The following is a 25,439-nucleotide window of genomic DNA, read 5'->3' on the forward strand; positions in this document are numbered from 1 at the left end:
TGTGTGTGTGAGGTCACAGGCGACTGACAGCGGTAATTTTCGGGGGCAGTGGCACCTTTGCTAGGGATGCCGTGTCACTGTCAGTGTCGGGGAGCAGGACTGAGTGTCATGCAATACCTTGACACTCTTGCAGACTCACTGACTCCTCGATGATTGTGCCAGGCGGCGCCAGCTCTGGCAGCTGACATCCATCCTGGAGAGGAGATCAGGGAGCTTCTCTGCGGCCACTGCAGCTGTGGCCATTATCCGTGGCTCTGCACATGGCAGAGATCCGTGAAGCGTGGCAGAAGAGGAGGAGCCGGGGGAGGGCAGTGCCCAGAGCCATCCACTGATCCGTGCTCAGGTGATCAGTCCGCCCTGGCCAAGCAAAGTTAGTTGCAGGCACTATGGGGAACCCCTTTAAGAACAGCCATGAGGAAATCGAGCGGGGGACATTCCCTCCACTGCTACACAAACGTTAGGCAGATTAGGCGGCCGCGAGGCCCCTTGGAGTGCAAGGCCTTAGCCGAGTGCCTAATTAGAGAGCTGCCTCTGATTCCCCCTACTGGGATGTGAGAAGGTGGTAGTGCTTACATACCTGTATTCATTCCCCCTACTGACACCATCAATGGGGCACTATTCCTCCTATTAAAACCAATGATGGGGCACTGATGCGAGGGCATTTTCTACTCCCAATGCCACAGTCCATCCACCCTAAAGCATCTTTCTTATAAAGTTTGGAGACCCCTGGTTTAGATTGTTCATAGTCCTTGTTTTGGAAATTCAAGTGATGCAAAGATCCTGATATAGTGAAGGCTGCAACACTGGTTCTGGGCTGGTTACACCTGAGCTTGAGAGTGGGATTAATGGTGATCCTGTTAATAAATGTGATTTTTGTTTCCTGCTCTGCTCCTCCACACTTACTGGAGCGCTGAGCTTTGAAGGGGTGGGAAGCAGCAGTCTCTGCAGCTCGCTGAGAGGGTGAGATGGCTATCAGTCCAGGATGCAGACTTTATTGTCGTAATGATGACGCGGTGCCTGGACTGTTTCCAGTGACGTCAGCAGAGAAGCGGACTTCAGACCACTCTCTGCTGAAAATGGGTCATAAGAGTGCAAAACAAATTGCACTCCTGTGACCTTTAGGAGAATCCCAGCCAAAGGAACTCATGTTGCACTTCTCCTTTAAGGAGACATAAGGCCAGTCACCGGCTCCCTGCTCACTGAAGACAGAGAACTGAGCGATCCGCAGTCTTTGATCAATCAATTCTCGGCCTAGAGGCGGTGGGGGGCAGATGCTGCATTCACCTAGGTGAGTATAAATGTTTGTTTTTTTCCAATCCCAAACTTCTCTTTTAAAGTGTCATTAAACCCACATCATTAAAAAATATCAGTAAATGCTGTATTACATGCTGTTCATACTCATTCTGCAAAAAAACTGGTTGAGCCTGCTGTTCTTTATTTCCCCTGCTATTCATGTCCATGCAGTTGGATTTTTCAGAGCAGTGTTGGCAGCTAGTGCACATGTTCAGTTTTCAGTGTATTTCTACCCTGAGCAAAAAGTAATAAAAACACAGAGGCAGTTTTTGACATGCCACTTTTTTTAATATTTTGGTGTGACCCCACGCCATTTTTTTAAATAGCCAGGTATCACTCGAAATATAATTTTTGCTGCAGCATGTTCTATACATGTAACAGATGTGCCGCTTTACAGGCAGACTAAAAGGACCCCCAGGCGCTATATTTAAATGATTTCATCATTTTTATTGTTGCACTATAAGTATCATTAAAATCAAGAAAAAGAAGCAGCCGGCAACTCCATAACCTAAAGCGTATTTATCGTAAAGCCTTCTGTCAGAAACCATAAATCAGACTGAGACAGAAGTACAATTAAAGGGGTTGTAAAGGTAAATGTTTTTTCACCTTAATGCATTCTATGCATTAAGGTGAAAAAACATCTGACACTGCCTGCGCCCCCAGCCCCCCCGTTTTACTTACCTCACCCCTTGAAAGTCCCACGCTCGTCCCCCGACGTCCTTTCGACCGTTCAGCCTGGCCGCTGATTGGCTGGAGTGGATGGATGGAAAGCAGCGCAGCCATTGGCTCGCGCTGCTGTCAATCACCATTGACGCGGAGCACCGGGGGCGGGGCCGTGTGATACAGCGAGCGGCTATAGCCGCCGGCTGTATCACGGGAGCGTGCCCGCAGATGCTTCTCACCATGCGAGGGAGCTCGCATGAACGTGAGAAGCATCTGCGGGAGGAAGCTGAGACAGCCGCCGAGGGACCCCAGAAGAGCAGGTTTGGGGCCACTCTGTGCAAAACGAGCTGCACAGTGGAGGTAAGTATAACATGTTTGTTATTTTAAATAAAAAAAAAATTCACTTTACAATCCCTTTAAATCACACTTGTTTATTAATAAAAATAAAAAGGCAAATAGAAAAGCGTAGTCAAGCACAGCCAGAGTCCAGTAACCAGATCGGGTAGTCAGCCAGGCCAGAAATCAGGGATCCAAGTAGAGTAACAGCAAGCAGGATTAAGTAGCTAGAAGGGATGTCAGCAAGCCAGTCTTTAAACAAACCGCAGGAGATGGTTTCTAGTGATGTGACCAAGGCGAAGGCAGAGGTGAAGTGAGCTGGAAGGCTTTAAGTAGGCAGGTCAGATGAGCATCATCAGGAACAGCTGGTAACTGGAGAGAGAAGAGAGCTGGCAATTAGCCGACAGCTGAGCGGCCAGCCCAGAGAAGGAAGGGCTAAGCCAGCCCTGATACCTTCACAGTGAGTACAGTCAGCAGAAGACTAGTTTTGGCGATAAGCCTTGATGACAGCCCACATATATGTTGAATAACATGAACATTTATACATAAACGACTATCAAATGACTACTGCTCCTCTCCAATCAACAATGTGTTCAACTGAAATCAGGTGATTGGTTACAAGTTGTTAACAGGTGTGAAGATGACTTGAGATACAAAACATACAAAGACTATCTTGACATGTGACAAAATACATATATTAAAAGCTCTATGAGAGAATCTTTAATGAAAAAATATCTAAAAAGATACACATAATAGCGGTGGTGTATTCCTGTAGGTACCCTTGTCTGTAGGTGGAAAATCCACCAGACTTCACGTGAAAGAAATGCACAGTGGATGTCCCTCCCACGTGAGAATAATTTAACTCTTTCCAAGCCTGAGTACGAGAAAGGATGCCATATTGCCATTATGTTAATACTTAAAGTGCTTAGATACATTGGATAAGCCTTTATCGGTACTGTAAGATGCATCATGAAAATGTTCGCTGAATCGAGTTCTCAATGGTCTCATGGTGCAACCCACATATTGTTACATTTACTGCATTCCACAGCATATACAACATTGCTAGTGCCACAGTTGATATATTCACGAATCGTGAATTCTTGTCCTGTGGCACATGAAATTACTGTCTTGTATTGTCTGGAGTGTCTACTACAAATATATAAGAGCCCACAGTGTTCAACCAAGTTTTTTTGTATTGCTGCAACTCAAACAAACTTGTGGACAAAAGGCCTCCTAGCGTTTTAGCACGGCGGCTTGAAAACCTACAGCCCGACTTAAGTAGTGGTGCCAAATCTGCATCCATGGAAAGTATTGGTCAATATTTATCTATGTTTTTTATTTTATTAAATTCCAAAGAGAAGGCAGTTACAAAAGTGACTTAACATCATTAATATCACTTCTCCGTTAAAAAATATTGTTTTTTAAAAACAATTTGAATTGATACATGTCCCCCATGGCAGTACCCAGACCCCAATACCCTTTTTTATCGCCATTTACTTACATATAAAATAAATATAAACCTCCAAAATGGAATTGATTTTTCTTGTTTGGCTCCTATAGATGGGGTTCGCCGTTCGGGTCAGTACTTTTCCCCTCTTCAGGAGTTCTGCTGCAAACCGAGCAGGGGGGTGTTCAGCCCATCTCTAGTGTTTAGTATCACTTTTCTTGTATTTGAGCACCACAATCTGAAAATGCTGTTTTATTCATTTTTAATAATATAAGGAAACTCATGTATTTATTAATGTGCTTTATTTTGTTGAAAAATCTTTTTTTTTGCAAAAACACCCCCCCCCCCCCCCAGCATTTTTAGCTGCAGCCATCTTGAGTAAGGGCAGATGATTCATGTAACATTTTCTTCCTGGAATCCATCTACCCTAATGTGATGACACCAGGGGCGGATCCAGGGGGGGGCAACGGGTCAATTGCCCCCCCCCCGAGAATACTGGCAGGCTGGTTCCGCGGGTCCAATCGCGGCCGGTTCCGCGGGTCCAATCGCGGCCGGTTCCGCGGGTACCAGCGGGCCGGTTCCGCGGGTACCCGCGCTGAGTGGACGGTGAGGGGGGGGGCAGCTGGGCGGCTTAGGAGGGCTGCTGGCCAATCAGGAAGCCAGCAGGCAGGGGAGCAGGGAGATGACATCATCTCTCACTGCTCTGCATCCCTCCAGTTCCGTCCTCACTGTGTAGGAAGCTGTGTGCAGCAGAGAGATTGCAGAAAAGTGATACAGTAGGTGACAACCCGCAATGTGTGGCAGGCTACGTGGCAAGTGGCAATCCGCAATGTGTGGCAGACTACGTGGCAAGTGGCAATCCACAATGTGTGGCAGGCTACGTGGCAAGTGGCAATCCGCAATGTGTGGCAGACTACGTGGCAAGTGGCAATCCACAATGTGTGGCAGACTACGTGGCAAGTGGCAATCCACAATGTGTGGCAGGTGACGTGGCAAGTGACAATCCGCAATGTGTGGCAGGTAACGTGGCAAGTGGCAATCCGCAATGTGTGGCAGGCTACGTGGCAAGTGGCAATCCGCAATGTGTGGCAGGCAACGTGGCAAGTGACAATCCGCAGTGTGTGGCAGGCTACGTGGCAATCCGCATCTGGTGGCAGGCGACGTGGCAAGTGACAATCCGCAATGTGTGGCAGGCAACGTGGCAAGTGACAATCCGCAATGTGTGGCAGGCAACGTGGCAAGTGACAATCCGCAATGTGTGGCAGGTGACGTGGCAAGTGGCAATCCGCAATGTGTGGCAGGTGACGTGGCAAGTGGCAATCCGCAATGTGTGGCAGGCAACGTGGCAAGTGACAATCCGCAATGTGTGGCAGGTGACGTGGCAAGTGGCAATCCGCAATGTGTGGCAGGCAACGTGGCAAGTGACAATCCGCAATGTGTGGCAGGTGACGTGGCAAGTGGCAATCCGCAATGTGTGGCAGGCTACGTGGCAATCCGCATCTGGTGGCAGGCGACGTGGCAAGTGACAATCCGCAATGTGTGGCAGGTGACGTGGCAAGTGACAATCCGCAATGTGTGGCAGGCTACGTTGCAAGTGGCAATCCGCAATGTGTGGCAGGCTAGGTGGCAAGTGACAATCCGCAAAGTGTGGCAGGCAACGTGGCAAGTGACAATCCGCAATGTGTGGCAGGTGACGTGGCAAGTGGCAATCCGCAATGTGTGGCAGGCTACGTGGCAAGTGGCAATCCGCAATGTGTGGCAGGCAACGTGGCAAGTGACAATCCGCAATGTGTGGCAGGTGACGTGGCAAGTGGCAATCCGCAATGTGTGGCAGGCTACGTGGCAAGTGGCAATCCGCAATGTGTGGCAGGCAACGTGGCAAGTGACAATCCGCAATGTGTGGCAGGTGACGTGGCAAGTGGCAATCCGCAATGTGTGGCAGGCAACGTGGCAAGTGACAATCCCCAATGTGTGGCAGGTGACGTGGCAAGTGACAATCCGCAATGTGTGGCAGGCTACGTGGCAGGTGACAATCCGCAATGTGTGGCAGGTGACGTGGCAAGTAACAATCCGCATTTGGTGACAAGTGACGTGGCAAGTGACAATCCACATTTGGTGGCAGGCGACACGGCAAGTGACATCCTCAGGGCTCCCACTGATTCTGCATTATGGTGAGTTGAACCATTTAATTTTATATTACAATGTATTAATAGAAATAATGCGCTTCAATCATCCTGACACCATAACAACCATGGTGCCGTAATGATTGAAGCGCAAATACCAGCCATTTCCCATATAAATTGCCCCCAAAAAAACATATTTTATAGCAGTGCCCCTCCCGAGATTAGACTCTGGATCCGCACCTGGATGACACCCTAGAAATTCTTGTGCATGCACTGCACAATATACATGAGTTGCCTGTAAACTTTCGCAAGGTCAGGCAGGCAGGCAGGCAGGAAGGAAGGTGTGCTTAGCTGAGAAAACCTCTCTTCTTTTACACGTAAGAAAAAAATACCCATGAGGGCTCCTGGGATGTATGACATCATTTTTGCCTAGGCCAGAAACCTGTGCACTGCCTACTAGCACATAATGGCTGACTTACCTTAAAACGAAGCACTCTGCTGCCGGGTCTTCCATCTTCACCCAGTCTTTCTTTCAGGTTCACAGGCTTTGGCTGTTTGAATGGCTAAATCCTGGCACCCTCCATTCAAAGTGCAGTGCGCATGCACCGTCAATGTCCCCAGCTGCTATTAAAGTAAATATCTTTTAACGTTTGCATGTTTAGAGGATGTTTACTGTACCTACAGTTGTCTTCCTCTAGGCTTACCTGTAGGTATAAATCAAAAAGCAGACTTTACTACCACTTTAATGTTGATTGAGAGAATTTAGTTCCACTTTAGGTAAAAGTGAGATCATTGTGTATCAGCAAAATGCTACACAAATGATACTCAAAAAAGGATACCTGTACTAGGACATTCTAAACCAGTGCATGCAATGCCTTTTGGCAGACTTCTTCCACTTGTTTATATATTTATTTCTTAACATAGAGCACAGCATAAACAAGGTAATGAAGAACAGATACATTGTTCAGGGTTAATGGAATTTTAATAACATTTGTCCCACTTTGCAATGAATAAACGACCAGTTTTGCTGCCCGGAAAAGGATTGCACACTTGAGTTGTTTAGCAAAGAAAAATAAAAAATTGCATGTTCTGCCAGATCTTTTTCCTTGTATGAAATGTTTTTTTTCAAACACTTTAATTAGTTACAAGTTAACCATCATTAACCCATAGCAGTTGTAGATGTAGCTGCTATGCCATCTCTATTGTGATCTCATTGAGGGAGACATCCAGAATGTAATATTAGATCTGTTTATTATATAGGATTTCTATAACACCACCGTTTGTGCAGTACTTTACAAAATAAAGGAAGACTAAACAGTTTCAATACATTTCATTGAAAGAGGATTATGAAATGGGAGGGTCTGTTTGTGGAGCTTGCAGTCTAAAAGGGAAAGGGAAGTGGTACAAATGGTAATTGCTGTGGGGAATGGCCAGATGGAGACAGTCAAATATATTTTTAAAAGTGTCTTATTGGACACATCCTGCTGACCGTAAGATATATCCCTGATTTTTTGTGTTTTGTTTTTTTATTTTGCCTGGGTTTCAAAAATACATGGCCACCTATCCATTTAGAGCAAATTGACAGTTCCTCCTGGTAAATCACCCCAGAAAATTGTACACCATCACCACCAACCCACTTTATCAGAACCCTGCTCCATTGCTCTATGGCCTGGATCTCCAACCTACAAGCTGATTCTCTTTTTTGGATAATTGCCTGCATTCAATTAAGACAATCAATGGGAGTAGCCTCCGATCTTTAGAGCTATTATTTATTTCAAAGTTTTATGTCTGTAATATGGTTATGACTTATAGGCTGAAATGTGTCAACTGACTTAATCTGCGTTTGTTCGCTGTGGCTATTCAATAAAATTAAGGAATTTTAAGAGCAATAACCGAAGTGCAGATAATTTTTTCTACACGATCTCCAACCTACAGCCTGTGGGACACATCTGACCTGCTAAAAGATTTTACCCACCCCACAGCTGGGGTTAGTGACATATTCTAAATGTGCACAGATTGAGGATTAAGGTCAATAGAGGCCACCTATGGTCTTGACTTCTACCTCCTCTGAACCCGCACCTTGACACTGTAAGGGGGACTCGGATGTAAGAGGTGACTCTGATGGTGACCCTGACGTAAGGTGAGATGCTAATGGGCACCCTGATGTAAGAGGGGACATTGATAGAGATTGAGATGTAAAAAGGACTCTGTGACCCTGATGTAAAAGGGAATCAAATATGGACACAGTTGCAATATGGGGATTCTGATGGGGATTTTTTAGTCTGCCAGCAATGTATAAAATACCATATATAAAACGTTTGGAGACTCCTGCTTTAATGCCCCTCTCACACTGGAACCGTGGCCGCATTGGTGCTAAAGCACCGCTCTTTTTAGAAGCGCTTTGGTGCTAATTAAGTAGCGCTTTTTTGCCACTAGCGGGGCGCTTTTAACCCCAAAGAATGGGTTAAAGACGCCCATGTTGCGGTGTTTCCGAATCGCTTTTCATGCACTTTGGAAATGCTTCCCATTCACGTCCATGGGCAGGGCATTTGGGAGCGCTGTATAAAGCACTCCCACACCGCCCTAAAGATATTGCTTGCAGGACTTTTCCTAACGTTCTGCAAGCGCACCACCCCAGTGTGAAAAGACACACTGAAAAGATTGAGAGCCGGTTTTCAGGCGCTATTTAGAGGCTATTCCTAGCACTAAAACGCATGAAAACTGCCTCAGTGTGAAAGGGGTCTAAGTGAGGGGTTTTGAGATAACAGGAAAGCATGTGACCTTCTCCATGTGACAGTGCTTTAGCCTAAGTGGCAGATCACCAGGCCCCAACACTGTCATGTGGGAGGGGGAATTTAATCAACCACTCTCATTAGTGCTGACACCAAAGCTTATACAGGGTGAACTACTGAAGCAGGAAGGAGCAGTGAGTATACTTTGCTAGGGGAAGGGGGTGGACTGTTAACAACAGCTGCATGTTCCAGTGTTGGTTGTTGTGAACCTGCAGTGACTATCTGAGACAGCCCCGCATTACAAATTTTAATAAATGGGGACCACAAATCTTTCTGGAGTCCACATGTGTCAAACACAAGGCACAGGAGCCAAATCTGCCCACAAGGCCATTTCTTGTGGCCCTTGCACCTTTCCTCGGAGAGGCTTGTCTCTGACACCCCCCCGTCTCTGCAGTTGGCAGCAGAGAGGAGTACAGAACTCTTCATAGAGATTTTGCGCCTGTTTGTGCTGCCGCAGCTTTCCTTTGTCTCTGCCCCCCCTGGTCTCAGCATTCTATGTCAGTGTGAGGTGAGGGGCGCTGACTACCGGCACCTCCATGTTTACATGTGAACGGCTGTGATTGGACACAGCTGATCACATGGCTAAAGAGCCAAGGCTCTTTACAGAGATCGGGGTCGCGCTGTGTCCTAGCAACACATTGCGACCAGGATCGACGCGCTGCGCATGAGTGGCCGTTCTGGGAAGCCGTCAAATGACTTCCGCCCAGAACGAGAGCTGCACGTTCATTTGACGGTGGGTGGGCGGCAAGCGGTTAAAGGAGTTGTAAAGGCAAAAGGTGTTTTATCTTAATGAATTAAGATAAAAAAAACTGTGTTGCAGCCTTCCCAGCATCCCCTAATTACCTGAGCTCCAGCGATGTCCACGAGTGTCTTAGCCATCCGGGACTCTCCTTCTAATTGGCTGAGACACAGCAGCGGTGCCATTGGCTCCCATGGCTGTCATTTAGAGTCAGTTAGCTAATTAGGGGAGAGAGGAGGGGAGACTGGGTCGGGACTCTGTGTCTGAATGGACACAGAGAGTTGTGACTCAGCTCGGGTGTGCCCATAGCAAGCTGCTGGCTGTGGGGGCACTCGACAGGGGAAAGGGGTCAGGAGCAGCCAAGAGGGACCCGAGAAGAGGAGGATCCAGACTGCTCTGTGCAAAACCAACTGCACAAAGGAGGTAAGTATAACATGTTGAAATTAGACTTTACCATCACTTAAAGCAAATTAAATAAGGTTAATAATTGCTAGAGAAGGAAAAAATAAGTATTTTCTGATGTTTATTATACACAGCATTTTCTATTTTTTTACACAATAATTCTGTGCGTTGAAGAACTATATTTTTTATAGTTGAGGCCCATGATAAAATGCCTGTTGTTCATGATTGTGTTGTCTGTTGGGAGCAGAACAATTATTTGCTGGGGGCTTTTGGCAGTCCTGACTTCTTACTGGTACAAATTGTAGAGCTTCCTGCCCCATAATGAATTGTGAAAGCACTGCACATCCACACACAGTGTCTAGCCAGCCAAAAAAATGTCCCAGTTCTAAAGGACTTCACTGAGCTGTCAAGGGGTGCATTCATATTTAATATACAAGTAATTACATTTTAGGAAACTGTAATTGTTCGGGAAAGAATTATGCACCCTTACAAAATGTATAACATGTAACAAGCATCCAAATAAAGCTGAGGCTACCAGGAAAGAAAATGAACAAACCACAAAACCACATCCTCTTTCAATAGGGTAACCTAGGGCACATGGACAAGTATTAAAGGAAGGAGCAGATTTCAGAGTGATTGCAGCTCACAAATATTAAATCCAGACATGAACAAAAAAAAAAATCACCGTGGGGAAGTTATTTGACTGCATATTTTCCTGTCGGCTAATAGCACTCTGGTTCCTCAGTAACATTTAACATTCAAATATAGCAATAGTATGTGTAGGATGGTCAGGATTTATCATGGTTTACCTAAAAAGAAAAAAATGTTATTTTCTGGTCTTTACTACTTATCCTGCAGCAATTTTCTAATGCTAGTGCCTTGCTTGCTTAGAGAATGAAGACCTTGTATAACCTTTATTGTACATTAGTTTGATTAATGTTAGAATCCAGCAGCCACTAGTACAGATCACATGCTGCATACCGTTACAGAGTTTGGGGGTTATCCTCTAGTGCTGTCCTAAAGGTGTCCTATAGCTAACTTACCTTGCTTCTGTTGTCACATGCACTTTGACTATCTGAACAATGAAGGCTTTGATCGGAGTGCGGCTGTCCAGATTTATTTTCCTCATTATTGCCTTTGCTGAGCCAAAGCCTGTTATTTCCACGCTGTGGAGGGCGCTACTTTCAGTTCACTACCTGGAGCGGTTCATCCTTTTTTCTGCTGTCCTAAAGGTGTCACCAAGTTTTACGAAATACCAAAATAACTGTTCCGTTCCCCAACTATATTGATTTTTCTTTTAAATACTATATATATATATATATATATTAGCAAAGGTGTGACCATAGGTTGGAAATGGGGGTGTGTGTGTGGAGGAGTTGTTTTGGGATGGGGGTAACTGTGTTGGTGAGAGCTAGTGGATTGAGGTGGTGGCAAGTGCAGAGGTGGCAGTAGGTTTGTGTAGGCTGGCAAGTGTAGGCACAGACTCGTGCTGGAGGTTTGAAATAGTGCTGTTAAAATGGTAAGAGTGTGGGGACTGCAGAATGGTGAGGGGGGCAAGGAAGAGTGGTGAGAGCGAGGAGGGTGTGTGTGGCAGAGTGGTGTATAAAGGGGGCAGAGTTGAGTGGTAAAAGTTGGTGTGCAGCGGAGTTTGAAAGAAGGAATGAGTGGTAAGAATGAGGCGGGTGGGCATTTAGCAGAATTATAGTCTGGGGAGCGGCAAAATTCTGGGACTAAGTGGAATACGCTTCTTGATGCCAATGCCTCTTGCTATGCTTGTCCTTTTTGCTCCTTCAATACAGCAGCAGGGTGGGAGAGAAAGCAAATAAAAAATACGTTCTGGCAGGAACACACCTGTCATTGTTGCTAGTGTGAAGTGAGCAAAAATATCATTCCTCTTCGCGCTCACCACTTTGTCAGCAGCCCCCTACCAAGGAAGTGGGTTAACTGATACTGGCCATAATTCAACCTTGAAAACTGAGGACATCTTATGGTGAAAAAAAAACAGTGCTTTACCGCCGACGCCTGCACCGCCCCAGTGTGAAAGAAGCCTTAGGAGCGGTGAATACACCGTTCCTTTCACCACTCCAAAGATGCGGCTAGCAGGACTTTTTTCAACGTCCTGCTATCGCACCTCTCCAGTGTGATAGCCCTCTGGCTTTCACACTGGAGTGAAAGGGGCCGTTTTGTTCAGGCGCTACACAGGCGCTATTTTTAGCACTGTAACGCCTGAAAACCACCCCAGTGTGAAAGGGGCCTTAGACTTTTTAAAATCTGAGACATCTGTGCATCCCTCCTCCACTTATAGTCTGTTTGGAATGGTGCTTCTGAAATGTATTTATTTTTAAAAAGGGGAGGAAACATAGTAGAAGATTAGCCCGTCTTTAGATAACAGACAAAATGAATATGGTATAGTAAAAAATAGTGTTTTGTACATGTTCAATTCTATTTTGTCCGTAAATGGCCAAGCGTGCCCACAAATTTAGGTCACACTCGGCTTTGCATGCATAATAGGTTAGGGTTAGAGATCTTAGTGATTTTGCTTCTAGTAGCTTTCTGAAAAAAAAAAAAAAAAAAAAATACACGCACATCTGAGATCTGTTGTGGGTTGGTGTGTATGTCGTACAACCCAGTGCATCTTATTAAGATTTGTGTGGTCAGGTTTCAGCCCTAGAGTAATGTAGGAGGGGAGAATGATTATGAAAACAGCACAAGGAAACAGCAAAATACATGTTCTTATTCTCTGTCTGTTTTTTATTATCACTCAGTTGTAAAGAATATTTCCAGCAAAATGATGACCCCATAAGTGGTTTTTGCATGAACATTTTACTTGAATTACTTCAGGCTTGTTTGGAGAACTTTGATCATTCATTCCCCAATTTGTGAAGGGGGACTAGATTTTAGAGACATAAATTAACTGGTGTTTCTGTTTAACAGGAGATTAAAAATGCAAGTGTAAGGAAACACATTTCTCTTGGTAATTTCTAGTTTGTTTGTATATAAGTCTATACGCTCCTGTTAAAATGTCAGGTTTATGTGATATAAAAAAATGAGGCAAAGATAAATAATTTCAGAACTTTTTCCAACTTTAATGTGACCTATAAACTGCACAACTCAATTGAAAAAAAAAAAAAAAACTTGGGGGGGGGGTAAAAAAAAATAAAAAATAATGTGGTTGCATAAGTATGCACCCCCTCGTATAACTGAGGATGTAGCTGTGTTCAGAATTAGTCAGTCAGTACACACCTGCTATCATTTAAAGTTTACCTTGTTAACCCCAAATAGTTCAGCTGTTCTAGTACGTCTTTCCTGACATTTTCTTGGTTGCATCCTACAGCAAAAGCCATGGTCCACAGAGAGCTTCCAAAGCATCAGAGGGATCTCATTGTTAAAATGTATCAGTCAGGAGAAGGGTAAAAAAAAAAATTTCCAAGGCATTAGATATGCCATGGAACACAGTGAAGACAGTCATCATCAAGTAGATAAAATATAACACAACAGTGACATTACTAAGAACTGGATGTCCCTCCAAAATTGATGAAATGATGAGAAGAAAACTGGTCAGGGAGGCTGCCAAGAGGCCTACAACAACATTAAAGGAGCTGCAGGAATATCTGGCAAGTATTGGCTGTGTGGTACATGTGACAACAATCTCCCGTATTCTTCATATGTCTGGGCAATGGGGTAAAGTGACGAGACAGAAGCCTTTCCTTACATAGAAAAACAAAACAAAACTTTGCAAAAACACATATGAAGTCTCCCAAAAGCATGTGGAAAAATGTGTTATGATGTGATGAAACCAAGGCTGAACTTTTTGGCCATAATTCCATAATATATGTTTGCCGCAAAAACAACACTGCACATTAACGCCATATCCACTGTGAAACATGGTGGTGGCAGCATCATGCTTTGGGGCTGTTTTTCTTCAACTGGAACAGAGGCCTTAGTCAAGGTAGAGGAAATTATGAACAGTTCCAAATACCAGTCAATATTGGCACAAAACCTTCAGGCTTCTGCTAGAAAGCTGAACATGAAGAGGAACTCCTTTCAGCATTAAAACGGCCCAAAGCATACATTCATATAAACAAAGGAATGGCTTCACCAGAAGAAGATTCAAGTTTTGGAATGGCCCAGCCAGAGCCCAGACCTGAATCTGATTGAAAATCTGTGGGGTGAGATGCCCTCGCAATCTGACAGATTTGGAGTGTTTTTGCAAAGAAGAGTGGGCAAATATTGCCAAGTCAACATGTGCCATGCTGACAGACTCATACATAAAAAGAATGATGTAATAAAATCAAAATGTGCTTCAACAAAGTATTAGTTTAAGGGTGTGCACACTTGTGCAACTTTATTATTTTATTTTTATATCCCACCCCAGATTTCAGTTTGTTTTTCAATTGAGTTGTACAGTTTATAGGTTACGTTAAAGGTGGAAAAAGTTCTGAAATTCTTTATCTTAGTCTAATTTTTTTATATCACAAATACCTGGCATTTTAACAGGGATGTGTAGACTTTTTTTATCCACTGTACAGTTCTATCACCAGTGTTTTCTTTTTAGAATTAAAGGTTAGGTTCACCTTTTCTTTTATTTTTTTTGTGTATAAATTCCAGCTCCCTTATGTACCAATTAATGTACCTCGGTTGCAGAAAAATAAACCCTACCTTAGCCATTGCTGTGGTCCATAGAAAGCTTCATGACTTCTTGGTATGTAGATTCGGTATGTAAGAGTCCGACACAGAAAGTAGTTCACCAGCTCACCTCTAGCAAACACATCCTGCACCCATCAACTAGGTTTGCATGGTTTACTCCATGTGTGCTTTTGCCTGGCTTGTCAATGTAAGCTGCCATGTTTACACAGCATCCCCAGCGTCCCTCCAGATGGGCCCTGGCCGGATGCTAAACTCTCTGGGGCCGTGGGTTAGACACCCCTGATGTAGTGCAAAGGCCTGCCTGATTGGATACAGAGTAAAGGGATAGCTATAGTGTATGGCAAACTTTATACACCTAAAATGATCTAGGCATGCTTTATTTGCCATTCATTGTTATTGGCACCCCAAATGCAGAAGCAAACACATAATTTACCACGTGAAAAAAAGTGTCAAACGCGGCAAAAGGCACAGAAAAAATGTGCTAACTGCAACATGCCAAACTGTCCCATGAGCTACTTTGCCACATGTAGGGCAGCCCATTGAAATCAACAGGTTGCCTTATGTGTGTCACAGGAAAAATGCTACGCTAGTTGTGAACGGGGCCTGAAGGTTCTTTACACAAGAAAAATGAGGCTCCATTTACATCTGTGTGTTTCCAAATCCATGGCAAACCATACAGAAAACCCACACTTTGTAGTGCTTTTCAGAAATGTGCTGCAAATGCACTAAAAAGCATGGTAAAAAATGCACCAAGCTTTGCTCCAAAAAAAAAGTTCTTCCGCTTCTTTGAGATGCTTACGTGTTGTATGTAGGGAAGACCATTCAAGCAATGCGTGATGACCCCCCCCCCCCCCCCCAAAAAAAAAACCCACGTGGAAACGTAAGTTCCCACTTTTATGAAGATGTGAACGGGACCTGTCAGCTGAGTGTCTCCATCCTCTCTCTTCACCATGCTATGTATTAAGTTGGCCATACACTATGCAATCTGATTTCCTTTATATTTCCTTGATGTAATGTAATTTGTATCAAACCAAGCAGGCCTTTGCACTACATAGCTGATGGGAAATATAAAGGAGCTTGTACAATCAGATTGTAATGTGTATGGTCACCTTAAGGGAAGAAGTAGGTGAGTGGGTAGAAATAAAAGGTGGTGGTATAGTAATGAGAGAGGTGTGGACCAGACTGGTAATACACAACCTATCATACCCTTTTCTGTGATGCAACAACACAATGAATGATGGGAGATAACCTATAGGAAGTGATGAAAGATAAAATTATAAGTATAATTATAACTTAAACGTTAAATTTTAAACCATCTGTGAATGAGTTAGATGAGAAAAAGGAACATTGGGATGGCTGGACCATAAGTGACAATAGAAAACGGTTCTATTTACTGGTATTATTAAAAGTGAAATTCTGCCCGAAAAGGTGAATTAGGCCTTTAATATTCTGACTAATGTTTTATTGTAAGGCAAATAATTAAAGCTGCAGGTGACATATGTCCTTTAATACATGCCTTCTAAATATATTGTTTTGTAGGAATGTTATCTATTATTAGTAAAGTATTCTTATTTCCACAGGAAGACAAAAGCTGGCCATAGATGGATAGAAAAACTAACAAAAAAAGTCAACATTTCCGATTTTTAACATCTAATTGATTTCTACTACTACACCTAGTGGTCATGCGCATTTCACTTCAAAATATATATATATTTTTTGAACTATTGACCTTTAAATGATTCGAACATCGTTTGAAAAAAAAAAATCCACTGTGTTTGTTCTTTCATTTTCAATCTTGGAGCGGAAATTGTCTGTCACAGTAAGCACGCTATTTATTTGAAAATTGAACAATCCATTGACTGATTTGATTTATTTTATTTTTTTTCTATTCATGTATGGCCAGACCTGGTTTCATTTCTGTTCAGCCAGCAGATTCCTCCATCCACACAAACGTGGTGGATGGAGGAATTCCCCCTCTTCCCCTGGGCCAATGTACAGTGGAGACGGAAAGTATTCAGACCCCCTTAAATTTTTCACTCTTTGTTATATTGCAGCCATTTGCTAAAATAATTTAAGTTCATTTTTTTTTCCTCATTAATATACACATTGCACCCCATATTGACAGAACAACACAGAATTGTTGACATTTTTGCAGATTTATTAAAAAAGAAAAACTGAAATATCACATGGTCCTAAGTATTCAGACCCTTTGCTTGGTATTTAGTAGAAGCACCCTTTTGATCTAATACATCCATGAGTCTTTTTGGGAAAGATGCAACAAGTTTTTCACACCTGGATTTGGGGATCCTCTGCCATTCCTCCTTTCAGATCCTCTTCAGTTCTGTCAGGTTGGATGGTAAACTTGGTGGACAGCCATTTCTAGGTCTCTCCAGAGATGCTCAATTGGGTTTAAGTCAGGGCTCTGGCTGGGCCATTCAAGAACACTCACTGAGTTGTTGTGAAGCCACTCCTTCATCATTTTAACTGCGTGCTTAGGGTCATTGTCTTGTTGGAAGGTAAACCTTCAGCCCAGTCTGAGGTTCTGAGCACTCTGGAGAAGGTTTTTCATCCAGGATATCCCTGTACTTGGCTGCCTTCATCTTTCCCTCGATTGCAACCAGTCGTCCTTTCCCTGCAGCTGAAAAACACCCCCACAGCATGATGCTGCCACCACCATGCTTCACTGTTGGGACTGTATTGGACAGGTGATGAGCAGTACCTGATTTTCTCCACACATACCGCTTAGAATTAAGGCCAAAAAGTTCTATCTTGGTCTCATCAGACCAAAGAATCTTATTTCTCACCATTTTGGAGTCCTTCAGGTGTTTTTTTTTTTTTAGCAAACTCTATGCGGGCTTTCATGTGTCCTGCACTGATGAGAGGCTTCCGTCGGGCCACTCTGGTGGAGGGCTGCAGTGATGGTTGACTTTCTACAACTTTCTCCCATCTCCCGACTGCATCTCTGCAGCTCAGCCACCGTGATCTTTGGGTTCTTTACCTCTCTCACCAAGGCTCTTCTCCCCCAATAACTCAGTTTGGCTAGATGGCCAGCTCTAGGAAGGGTTCTGGTCATCCCAAACGTCTTCCATTTAAGGATTATGGAGGCCATTGTGCTCTTAGGAACCTTAAGTGCAGCAGATCTGTCTCTGAGCTCTTCAGGCAGTTCCTTTGACCTCATGATTCTCATTTGCTCTGACATGCACTGTGAGCTGTAAGGTCTTATATAGACAGATGTCCAATCAGTATAATCAAACACAGCTGGACTCAAATGAAGGTGTAGAACCATCTCAAGGATGATCAGAAGAAATGGACAGCACCTGAGTTAAATATATGAGTGTCACAGCTAAGGGTCTGAATACTTAGGACCATGTAATATTTCAGTTTTTCTTTTTTAATAAATCTGCCAAAATGTCAACAATTCTGTGTTTTTCTATCAATATGGGGTGCTGTGTGTACATTAATGAGGAAAAAAAGGAACTTAAATGATTTTAGCAAATGGCTGCAATATAACAAAGAGTGAAAAATTTAAGGGGGTCTGAATACTTTCCGTCCTCACTGTATTCCGATTGATTATATGTTACACTCCGCTGAATTCTAGCCCCATGATGAATTAATTTACCTGCAATCCATGTGTTAACAGTATGAAAAAGATAAAGTAAATAAGTAGACATAAGGTTTGTCAGACTGATTAAATTAACTTTCTATTTTAGAAATGATGGTCTAAACCAAAAAAACAAAACAAAGCAAAACCATATGCGCCTACCATTCACATTAATTGCATATTGGCAGTCTCTGTTCTGATTAGCAAATCCTTACCCTACACAATCCACTTGGTATTACCTGATCTGAGGTAGATATATCACCGTAGTAGGGCAGAAGTTAAAACCCAAAGAATGGTATTGGTCAATATTGCTTAATGCTTATGCCCTTCCTTCCCCATTCCAGTCTCAGATACCGTACAATATGGAAAAACTGGCTTTGTCTGTGGTCTTTTGAATGTACTAGCTGGTGATTTTAAGAATATGCTAGATGGTTTTCTTTATAATTTCAGTCCACTCAGACCTCTAAATCCTGGTATTTTGCCACGGGCCAATGCAACCTTATTTACAGATGTTTTGAGATGGGAAAATATCCATATTTAAAGCTTCTCTTATTTATCATGCACTTACAAATAGTCCACGACAATCAATCGGGCTTTAGGGAATTCATCTTTTTTGCAATTGGTGGCTGCTACTCTGTACCTGGCACTCATTCTCCATTGTCCACTATTTGAAGCATACTGGTTCATCCTGGAAGTTGGCCCCTGGCTGGCTGAGATAGGAGGTGTTTTGACAATGACCCTCAGGACTTTAGTGTTCTGTTGTTTTACATGAGAAAGGTCATAAAGTTGGGAGAAACTATCAGTTTCTTGCTACATCTTTATAAAACCACCAATGACCAGTGAGTTTGTCTGGTTAAAGCTGAGTTCCACTTAAAAAAAAAAAATTAGAAGTCAGCAGCTACAAATACTGCAGCTGCTGACTTTTAATGATTGGTCACTTACCTGTCCCAGGGTCCAGCGATGCGGGGGATCGAAGCCCCATCCGCCTCCCCCACTTCTCGGCGGTGCCGGCATTGTAAATGTGGGCGTCTGGCTGTGGCTTCACAGCCATGCACCCACTGCGCATGCGCGAGCCGTGCCGCATACTCATGTGAGACCTGTGACGTGTCTTAGATGATTGCCTAGAGGGAGGGGGCAGAGCTGATCTCCCTTCCTGCACCGAGGGAAGTGACGTCAGAAGCCCAGGCGCTGAAGGAGGCAGATTAAGAGGGACCCCCTAGCAACAGGCATTAAGAGGTGAGTAAAAAAAAAATTTTCTCCACATTTTTTTTTTGTTTAATGCAAATTAATGAAATTTTTTTTGGGTGGAACTCCACTTTAAGAATGATAGAGCCTGGCTGTCCACTGTCCAATCTAACAAATACAGTGGTGTGAAAAAGTGTTTGCCCCCTTCCTCATTTCCTGTTCCTTTGCATGTTTGTCACACTTTTTTTTTTTTTTTTGCATCAGTTTATAGCACGCCATAATCTCTCGTCAACAAATTTGTGGCAAGTTTTACGCCCTTGTGATTTTTGGGTGCCCTTCTTCTTATCGCCACTATTTTGCCTATTGGCAGTGCTGCTTTGACATCACATGCAATCCTTTTTCCTTTTTTCCTTTTTTTAACATCTTCCTCGATTTTATTTTTATTTATTTTAAAGAAATTCGAAAAAGTAGGAATATTACAAAAATATGCTTCCTATTCCATAAACTTATATTTTCCCGTCCCCTCCCCCTCACATCTCCCTCCCCAACCCCCCCCTCTCTCTCTCCGTCTCTCTCTCCCGCCCTCCCCCTCCTCTCCCCTCGGGACCACTCATTCTGGGACATTCCCTTGTTTCTTATACTCCAACCATTTTCCCCATTTGCTATGATAAATTTCCACTTGATCTCCTCTTTTAAATATTGATTCCTCCATTGATCTTAACCACTCTACTTTAGCTAACCATTCCCTCATGGATGGGGGTTCAACAGAGCCCCATCTCTTTGGGATCAGGCTTTTTGCAGCAATCAATAAGTGAGGTACCAATGAGTTTTTATATTCTCCTATTGTTTTATCAGTGTCATGGAATAGACATGTCCAAGGATCCTTCTTTACCTGTTCCCCTGTTATCTGGAAGATGTTTCCTATTATTTTCTCCCAATAAAGGCCAATCTTACCACACTCCCACCAGATATGTGCAAAAGTTCCCACCTTATCACAACCCCTCCAGCAGAGTGCTGATATGTCCGGCCTTCTCTTATGCGCTCTTTGTGGGACAATATACCATCTTGCCATTAATTTAAATGACATTTCCGCTGACATATTGTCCTTAGATATTGTACCTGCTATTCTTAAAATCTTCTTTCTACGTTCCTTATCTCCCAGAGTACCCAACTCTTCTTCCCATTTTTTTAAAAACAGTGGTTCTCCTGGTTCCTTTTCCTCCTCCAGAATTTTATAGATTTTGGACAAACTTTTTTTTTTACAGCCCGGGTCTGAAAGTATTCTCTCCATAGGTCTAAGATCTCCTTCCCCGCGGAGTGGTCGGGGTAGCGCCTGAACAAAATGTTTAATTTGTGCATATCTCCAGCTGTCTAATTTCCTACATCCCCATTTTTGTCTTATTTCTCCTAAAGTACAAACTCTGTCCCCGTTCATCACATCTTTCAAAAAAATATCATCCCTTTTTGCCCATCTTGTGAAATAAACATATTCTTCCTTCCCTGGTTTAAAAAAACTTGTGTCTAATAAAGAAATTAAAGGTGAATTGTGCTGCCAGTGATTTAATTCGCCCACTTTATCCCATATTCTAAACAAATTAGTAGTTAGTGGGTTAGTGCTTCTCCCCAAGTCACGGTAGTCCCTAGGTATCCAGATCCTTTTTCCTAAATTAACTCCACTTTGTGTTTTCTCTATATTTACCCACCCTTTATCGCCTTTATCATACACCCAATCCACCACCCGTGAGATTACTGCTGCCTGATAATATCTTCTAAAGTTCGGGGCGGCTAATCCCCCTTCTACTTTCCCCCTTTCCAGAGTCGCATATGAGATTCTAGGATTCCTACGTCCCCATATATGTTTTAAAATTAGGGTTTGGAGTTTCCTAAAGAACTCCTGCGGAACTTTTATTGGGATCATTTGAAACACATATATCAGTTTTGGTAAAATAAACATTTTCAACGCGTTTACTCTTCCTATTAGCGACAGGGGCTTATATCTCATGCGTTTAATACATTCTTTCACCCTATTCAATATATCTGTATAATTAGCTGCGTATGCGGATGACAATGTGGGTGTGATTTTTACTCCCAGGTACCTCAAATCTTCCCTACACCAGATGAAGGGGAAGAACCTCTGGAGTTCCTCTTGTTCTTTTTTTGGTACCGTTATGTTCAGAATCTCAGTTTTTGACATATTAATCTTGAAATTTGTCAGCTTCCCATATCTCTGGATCTCCCTGATTATATTTGGCAAAGTCACCCTGAGGTCCGATACATAAAATAATATGTCATCCGCATACGCAGAGATCTTATACTCTTCTCCGCCCATTCTCACCCCCCTTATGTCTCCATTCTTCCTAATTGAAGCCAACAAGGGTTCCAAGGCGAGTATAAACAGCATTGGAGACAGGGGGCATCCCTGTCTAGTTCCATTGTATAGCTTCACTACCGGGGAGAGGTTACCGTTAATTTTAATTTTTGCCGACGGGCGGGAATAAAATGCTTTTATCCATCGTAATATTTTTTCTTTTAACCCCAAATATCTTAAAGTCTCAAACATGAAGCCCCAGTCTACCCTGTCGAATGCTTTTTCAGCATCCACCGATAACAGGGCGACTGGGGGTCCACTGCTCTCCGCCCCATGAATCAACATTAGGGTTTTAAGACAGTTATCCCTCCCCTCCCTGCCCATAACAAACCCCGTTTGGTCCTTATGGACCCATTGGGGGAGCAACGGTTTCAATCTCTCTGCTATCACTTTTGAGAATATCTTCACATCCGTGTTCAGAAGAGAGATTGGTCTATAACTCCCAGGGGTTGTTGGCTCCTTCCCCTCCTTTAATATCAAAGTTATGTAAGCCATCAATGCCTCTTCCCTCAGATCTTCCCCTTCTGCAACTGCATTCATATACTCGCATAATTTGGGGGCCAATATCTTTTCAAACTTTTTATAATATAAAATTGGAAACCCATCCGGGCCTGGACTTTTCCCTATTGCCATCCCTCTTATTGCCCTCGCCACCTCGTCTACCGTGACCGGGGTCTCCAACATTTCCAGCTCTTCCTCTGGGACTTTAGGAAGATCTATCCCTTTTAAATACTCAGTAGCTCTGTTTTTCTCCATTCCCTGTCCTACCTTATATAACAGACTATAATATTTATGGAAGACCGTCGCTATTTCAGGGGTGGAGTGCTTCATTTCCCCCTTTTCATTTTTAATTTTGGGTATGAAAGACGCATTCCTTCTCTCCCGCACTACTCTCGCTAACCATTTCCCAGGTTTGTTCCCCTCCTGGTATCTTATGCTCTCTACCCAGTGGTTAACTCGCACCCTTTCCTCCTCCATAAGTTCTTCTAGTTGTAGCTTCTTCTCTTTTAGCTCTACTTTCTCTGGGATCCCCTTTGATCTAGTTTGTTGCTCCAGTTCCCAAATCTCCTTATTTAGATCTTGTAACCTTTTCCCTATTTCCTTTTTTTTCCCTGTCCCGATGCTTATTAAGATACCTCGTATATATGCTTTGTGGGTCTCCCATATCGTACTCCTCGTAACCCCAGGGGAATCATTTCTTATAAAAAACTCTTCTAGTTCTGTTTCAATTCTGCTTCTAGTTTCTGGGTCCTGGATCAAAGCTTCATTTAATCTCCATGTCTCTCTTTTAGCCTGATCCATTACAAGCTCCAGCTGCACCATGACTGGAGCGTGGTCAGATAAGGAGATAGATTTTATTACTGTATCTTTGAGAGCTGGGAGCATTTGATGTTCAATCAGAACATAATCAATTCGGGTGAATGTCCCATGCACCGAAGAGTAGAAAGTGTAGTCTCTGCTGTTCGGATGTTTAATCCTCCAAGCGTCAACCAACTGAAATTCTAAGAGCAGGGCCTTTATTTTTTTATATCTAAGCTCCGGCCATCGCGGGGATCCGGCTGAGGAGTCCACTCGAGGGTCGATGCTCATATTCAGATCTCCCGCTACTATCAGTTTACCTTTTTTAAACTCCGCTAATAGTTCCAAAACCTTCCTTAAAAATTTATCTGGGTCCCTGTTTGGGGAGTATATATTCGCAAAGGTGTATATTCCATCCGATAGTTTCCCTCTTATAAACAAGAATCTCCCTTCCGGGTCGGCCATCTGTTTCTCGACTTCAAACCTAACACTTCTCTCAAAGCCTATTGCTACCCCCCTAGCGTTACATGTTGTAGAGTCACCGTAGAACCATGTTGGGAACCCCCGGGACGTCAATCTCCCTGTAGCCTCGTGTGATAAATGTGTTTCCTGCAAGCAGACCACATTCGCTCCATACAATTCCAACTCCCTATTAACTCTGAACTTTTTTTGGGGAGTACTTATACCCCTTACATTATATGTTATCAATTTCAGTCTTGTCATGTCTCACTGATCCCCTCCCCCTCCTCTCCTCCCCCGCCCCTCCGGGAGGGAAACATCCCCCCCCACCGGAGGTCGACGCGGGGGAAGAGAGAAGGGGGGGGCGAGAGAGCGGGAGAGAGAGCACCTAAACCCTGTTTGAGAGAGAGATTACCCCCTAACCCACCCCCCCCTCCACCCCCCTCCCATCCCCCCTCCCCCCTTCCCCCTCCTCCATTCGGAGGAGTGAACAATTTCCACATTTGTTCCTCGCTTAGGTGTCCCGGTGACCCACAGGTCACCTTTTGCCCACCTAGCCTTCTTGGGGAGGACCGCCTCATTCACGGCCTATTCACGTGCCCTCGCCTCCCCCCCCAACTCCCCCCCTCACCCACCAATGATGGTAATTATACCCCCTCCCTCCCCCCCCCAACCTGAACCCGTGACCATTGCACCACCCTACTAATTCCTTCGTTCCCCAACACCTCCTCCCATCCTGGTAGTGCTGGTGGGGGGATTCCTAACTTATTACAAAAGTCCGTTAAGTCCTCTGGGAACCTTAGTACTGCGGAGCGGCCGTCTCTCCTTCCCCTAAGGCATGCTGGGAACCCCCATTGATAGGGGACATTTAATGACCTCATCAGATCTGTCAGAGGTTTAAGGAGCCTTCTTCTCCTCAATGTTTCCCCTGCTAGGTCCGAGAATATCTGTATCTCCGCCTCCTGAAACAAAATTTTGTCCAACCTTCGGATATTCTCCAACACTAACGCTTTATCCTCAAAAAAATGGAATCTAATTATTACGTCTCTTGGTTTTTCTGTGGCTTGGGCGCGGTATCCCATGACTCGATGTACTCTGTCTATTTTTAATTTGTCCGTCTCCGCCCTACCTAGAATGGGATTGAACAAGTCCTGCATCACCCTGGGGAGCTCTTCATTCCTAAATTTTTCTTCTAGGCCTTTTATCCTTAAATTTTTCCTTCTTCCGCGATTTTCTTGGTCCTCGATTTTATATAGGATCGATCTGTTTGTTTTTTGGGCTAATTTCACTTGTTCTTTTAGATCCCTCATATTTTGTTCGTATCCATTCATTCTTTCCTCCAACTCTTCCACCCTTCCTAGCACTCGGCCAATATCTGTCTTAATCCCGGCTATATCAGATTTAAGTGATGTTTCAACCTTGGTCAATGCCTCTGTAAAAACCTCTCTCAGCATGCTCAGGCTCACTTGTGGGTCTGCCAGCACTAGGGCTCCTTCTAATTCGGGTTGGATTTCAGGTTGAATTTCGGGTAGGGGGGTAGCCTCTCCTTTTCTCCCCAGTTCTTCCCTTTTTTTCCCTTTATCTTCATCTCGGGAGCTTACCCCCCCCCGTCCTGGTACGAGTTGGGCCTACGTCCTTAGGCTTTCCTGCTCCCCGCACTTCTCCCGTGTCTATAGTTTTACTCGTGCCTGCACCTGATTTTCTTGATGTCTTCTGGCTAGGGGTTTCCTGGCTGCTTTCCAACACACTTATCTCCCCCACTAAGTATCGTTGTATCCCCCCCGGGCTAACAGGTCCCGTACCCCCCCTTTTATTCATCTTCCCCGGCATTCTCCTTTGTTGCAGGTTGACACCCAGATCCAGGCCCTGTCCCTTTCCCTATGACTCTTATGGGGTCCGGGTTGCTCAGATCACTTTCTGGGGGCGGGATACCTCACTCCCTTGTACCTGTATGCCTGCAGGCAGCTACAAGACAAGATTGCTGTCAGGGAGTGCTGGGTGCACAATGGGCGAAGGACCGACAATTTGTGAAATGAGCCCCCAACCCGACCGCTATTTTATGTCTCTATCTAAAAAAATAGAGGA

At 44.0% G+C, this 25,439-nt stretch overlaps 1 protein-coding gene and 1 long non-coding RNA gene across 4 annotated transcripts in view; one reads left to right on the forward strand and one right to left on the reverse strand.

Annotated features, from left to right (window-relative positions):
* Positions 1 to 25,439, forward strand: part of AFG2A (AAA ATPase AFG2A) — a 595,306-nt gene that overhangs the window by 97,061 nt on the left and 472,806 nt on the right. The gene's annotated exons all lie outside the window — the stretch shown is intronic.
* On the reverse strand, positions 2,392 to 14,580 carry LOC143974972 (uncharacterized). Of its 2 annotated transcripts, none has more exons than XR_013272304.1 (3): positions 14,455 to 14,580; positions 6,342 to 6,483; positions 2,392 to 2,664 (listed from the first exon to the last, which is right to left on the reverse strand). It is a non-coding gene; the product is annotated as an uncharacterized LOC143974972 (long non-coding RNA). The 2 variants fall into 2 exon arrangements; XR_013272305.1 differs by lacking the exon at positions 14,455 to 14,580 and adding an exon at positions 6,567 to 6,716 and having other exon boundaries at positions 6,342 to 6,486.

The sequence above is a fragment of the Lithobates pipiens genome, unplaced genomic scaffold (assembly GCF_037356315.1).
Source record: "Lithobates pipiens isolate NorthernLeopardFrog02 unplaced genomic scaffold, aLitPip1_a1.2 Scaffold_13, whole genome shotgun sequence".
NCBI lineage: Eukaryota > Metazoa > Chordata > Amphibia > Anura > Ranidae > Lithobates > Lithobates pipiens.